The following is a 5,305-nucleotide window of genomic DNA, read 5'->3' as shown; positions in this document are numbered from 1 at the left end:
AGCTACAAACACCAAAAACAATCTTAAAGAAAATTTTAAAGTTGTTGGATTCGTGCTTCATGATTTCAAAGTGGCACCACCAAGCTACAGTAGTAAAAACAGTATGATAGAGGCATAAAGATGGATACATACACCAATGAAATTAAACTGAAAGTCCAGAAATAAACCCTTATATATCCTCTCAAACCCACCAGTCCTGCGTCCTGCCTTCCAGCCTGCATGGAGCGGATGAGCTGAGACAAGGGGCCGGATGCGAATCATAGCTGAAAATGCCGCTCCGGCCTGGTGGGCAGGCTGTCTGCACTTTCACAAGACTTTTCAACCACCTTGAAAAGGGAATCCTGAGAATATCAGATCCTATTGCAGGGTTATGGGTGGGAAATTGTTTTAGGAACTGCCGATTCCTTGATTCTCAGAAAGTCAAGCCGAATGTCCTGCCGACAGGAAGGTTTGCAGCTGCCCCAGAAAATCTGCAATGGAAATTTGCCTCTCAGTACTTCCTCATCTTGACTATAAAGCAAAGTGCAAAGAAGACTGGTGTCAAAGATAATTTTAAAAGAATATACAATGAAAGCAAGGCCTTTTTATCAGGAGAAAACTAATATGAAATGTCATTTTTCTGATTGTTGGACTGAAGAATCAAATACGAAATTTCCTCATTCATCAGACATAAAAGGCAGAGGTAATAAAGGTCATATTAGAGGAGCCTGGACATGGTCTAAGAGTTTAAATTTAGAAACAAAGCTCTGATAAATGGTCTCATTTGCTGAAGTGGGGATCTATAGGCTGCACATTTGTAAATACTCAATGAGCTAGCTGAGAACAAATTGATAAGGATTTCTAAGTGGATTCAATGACAATTAATTATTTTTGATGGAAAGGTTGATCTGGTTGAGCTTGCTGGTAATCATTAGATTATAGATTAATAATCACTTGGGGTTCAGTGGTATCAGGATCAGGCAGTCCAGGTCCAATCAGAGGCTTTAGCCACACATATTTGCATCAGAAAACTCACACTGAACAACCCCACCATGTGTAGACTGTAGGTTTAAAGTCTGGGTTTTTTGCCCAGGTGTCATCTTTGTAAACAATGTGTCCACCTTCCCGTGGTCCTCCTGTTTAAAATCACCCTGTTTTGAAGAATGTGGTTGGTGCCTAACAGGGGTTTGTTCGGTGTTGGATGAATGGATCTGGATCTGTTTTTAGAAGATATCGAAAGTACCTTCAGGACAGTGAAGAAAACAAAGCCCCGCATGTCCAGATGTGCGCGGCCACCGGAACTCCAGATGGCACAAAGAAGGCATGTCCAGATGTGCGCCACCAAGACAGGGAATGCACGTGCAGATGTACGCGGCCACCACACGGAATGCATGTCCAGATGTGTGTGGCCACCGGAACTCCAAATGGCACAAGGAAGTCATGTCCATTAGTATACGAAGATAATCAGTCTTTCACTAAGTAGGTTTTGCCAAGAAGAGCATAATTTTAATATTACAGCCTGGGTGCCCTGGAGAATATGACAGCAGGTGAAAGGAGTTGGTCACACAAAAACACACACTGTGTGATCCCATTTAGATGAAGTGCCCAGAGATGGCAGATACATAGACACAGGAGGTAGACTAGCAGTTTGCTAAAAACGGAGCTGAGAGGGCCAGAGGGGTTGAGGGAGCTGGGTAGTGGTCCAAGGTTTCTTTTGAGGTGATGAATATATTCTAAAATTGATCATGATTGTGACATTGGATGCACAATTCTGTGACTATACTAAGAAAGATAGATGTAAAATCCAAACACATCAAATTACTAGGAACATTTTGAGATCTGCACATTTGCCAGGGGTAGGATTAATAAACAGAAATCAGTAGTGTGATACTAACAAGTAAAGACCAATAATAAGAAAATGCAAATGAATCATGGATTATGCTATCAATAACAATCAAAGACACAAGACATTGAGTGCAAAATAATGAAAAGAATCTTAAAAGTAACAAGTGGAGTCATAGAACAAGTCATGATTTAAAAGACTTTTAATAATATTGAGATATTTTCAAAGGCAATTTATTACTCTAAAAATCACAAAAGAACTCAAATTTGACGTTTAAAAATTGTTATACATGGGCAAATGTCCAAGTAAAACCAAGATGATTTTGATTCTTCTAATCAAAAGAACAATGAGGTAATATATGCCTTACCAGAGAGAAATACTGATTATTAAGTATTAATTAGAGCATTAAGACACTGATAAAGAGACAATAAAAGTGGAACAAGCATTGTTTATTCAACAGGAATTGGTATGTGATATAAATTCTATTAAATAGGAAGGAAAAAGATAAATCTACTCTTTAATCAATAATATTAGAATGAGTCTATTCCAGATTGGAAAATAGTCACCAATCTCACATTATCCCAAAACAATAAATTCAATGATATAAATCCATACATAAATTCAATAATAAACAATAATCGTTGAAAATAAATCCTTAAAAGTATTAAAGAAAATAAAGAAAAAAAAATATAGAAATAAATAAGGAAAGAAAAAGAGTAATGCATTTAAATATGTCAAAATAGAAAGTTATTTGTTAAAAAAAATTGTCAAAATACAAATAACAAGTAAGCAGACTCTTTGAAAGTTTCTTACAAATAAATTAGAACAAAGGAGAAAACCAGGTGCAGTGCAGGCGGCTTGTGAAGGGCCTTGGAGTGAGGAATCATGACACTGAGCCGCTTCACTCCACGGGATGAAGAGTTGCCTCATTAGTTTATTTGACTCTTTAGTGCTGAGTGGCAAGAATCCCGCATAATAGGAAGCTGCTTGGTCACAGGACAGAAGGAGACATGGCCACAGCCATGGCCACAGCCATGGCCACACGACGAACCTCAAAACCTCATGCTCCAGGCAGGAAGCCGCCAGGAAAAGCCACACATCGATTTCACTTTTATCAACGTCCAGAATAAGCAAATCCTAGAGATGGAGAGTACATGAGGGGCTGCTTAGGACTCAGGAGACTTTGATGGTGATAACTTAAGGGTGTGGGGTTTCTTCTTGATTATGGTGATAGTTGCACTGCTCTGTGAATCACTAAAAATCAAGGAATTATGTACTGTAAACAAGTGAATTGTATAGTAGGTAAATTGCATCTAATGAAGCTGCTGCCAAAATGGAAAGGAAAAAGGAAAAATGGGAATCAGCCTAGCCAGTTACTACATTCTGTTCTCCAACTGTTATTTTGCCAAAACCCATCAAACGATAATGGGTAAAATGGAAGCATCTTACCATTTGCAACACAACTGGCCTGTGACACATGCAGGAAAACCCAGAGAATCCAGTTTCGCCGGCGGACAGCCGGACCCAGAAAGGCTAGTAGAGTCCAGTTTCACCAATAAATGGCCAGACCTGGCAAGGTCAGGAGAGTCCAGTTTCTCCAGCAGACAGCCGGATCCGTCAAGGAAAGCTGGCACCTAGTGAGGTTGACAGTTCTGGCCGGGAGCTCACCCGGCTTTTGGCCCTGGTATTTCGGATGTGGTGTCTCACACAGGAGCTCAGCTTCTCTCAGAATAGTGGACCCAGTATTGTTTGTAAAGCACTACCACTAACTCAATGTCCACGCACGGGGTAAGAGCACAGTGTCCAGAGAGAATTTCCCTGGGGCCGTAACTGGTGCTGGGTCCCACAGTGGGAAATCTCAACGCAACGCCTGGGAGTGTTCTTGGGAACCAGCACCTTCCTGGAGCAGGAAGAGGTGACAAACCCGTGGCAACACCCGCCCACCACAACACCTGAGTCAATACCCGCCCACCACAACACTCACCTACCATAATCCCCACCTACCACAACACCCAAGTCAACACCCACCCCCCACAACACCCATAAACACCCATCCACAACACCCTCCCACCACAACACCAGCAGCAACACCCACCCACCACAACACTCATCAACACCCATCCACTACAACACCCGCCCACCACAACACCTGAGTCAACACCTGCCCACCACAACACTCACCTACCATAATCCCCACCTACCACAACACCCAAGTCAACACCCAGCCCCCATTAACACCCATAAACACTCCATCCACCACAACACCCTCCCACCACAACATCAGCAGCAACACCCACCCCCACAACACCCATAAACACCCATCCACCACAACCCCCTCCCACCACAACACCAGCAGCAACACCTGCCCACCACACCTGAGGAGCCTGGGGCAATCACCACCCCAGGACCTGGGGCCACCCTGAGGGGAAGCTGAGGCCTGAGCTGTCCATCACTGGCTTTCCTTGTGCTGATCTGAGCTTGGGAGAAGGTCATGGAGAGAGAAGGCCAGGTAGGCTCTTGAGCAGTTGCTGGGACTCTCACAGGAAGGGGCATGCAGGGGAAGGGGCTGCAGGGCCAGAAGTGTGAGGGGGTCCCAGTCCCGCATATCACATCAGGAGGGAGTGAAGCTCCTGGGGCCTGGGCGGCATTCCCCAGCCAGTGGGAGACCACTGGCCTCCGAGCCCATGCTGGGGGAGGAAAAGGGATCAAAGGTAAGTTGGATTGATGGTTCCATCATCAGGTGGGGTTGGGATAATGACCGAGCTGACCAGCAGTTTAAGGGTTTGTTAGTTGTGCTCTGGGAATGGGAGAAGGTTAAGTGAGTGTGTTCGAGGGACAAAAACAAGCAGAGCATTTATTTTTATAATTCACAAAGCCAAGACCACTAAATGAATGCCCAGCTGAAAACATGACAGGGATTTAAACAGCCTTCGGAAGGAACCCCGGTCTTTGTATTCACACGACAGCCAGGCTGTCTGCGTGTCGGTGCGGGAGCAAATATTCCTCCCAACTGATTTTCTGCCATGTCTGAGCACTTTGAAGATGCTGAGGTCCTTCAGTGTGGCCATAGCTCACAAAGGCTCCATTTGGTGGCATTGGATGCAGCTGCAGCCACCTGTGCTTTATTCAGCTTCCTGCTAAAACAGAGAGGGCACAGCAGCCGACTGCTCCCCTACAACTTTCTTCAGAATGCTGCGGGAAGCACGGGCGCTTCTGCTGTGACTGATGTGAGACCGTCCCAGAGGCACCTCCTCTGTCCACCACAACCCACAGACCCAAGAGGCCTTGACTGGAGCAGGCCCTGCCCATACCTTGGTTTTGGATGTCACGCCTCCAGAGCTGTGGGGGAAGAAACTTTGATTGCTTTAAGCCCCTGGGTTTCTGGTAACTGACTACAGCAGGTGTGGGAAGCCAGCATCCTTCCACACTTGGTGCAGAGGATTCTGAGACGTCCAGCTAGAATTGGCTTTTTACCAGGGTGCA

The sequence above is a fragment of the Papio anubis genome, chromosome 10 (assembly GCF_008728515.1).
Source record: "Papio anubis isolate 15944 chromosome 10, Panubis1.0, whole genome shotgun sequence".
NCBI classification, from domain to species: domain Eukaryota; kingdom Metazoa; phylum Chordata; class Mammalia; order Primates; family Cercopithecidae; genus Papio; species Papio anubis.
This window is presented reverse-complemented; position numbering follows the sequence as displayed.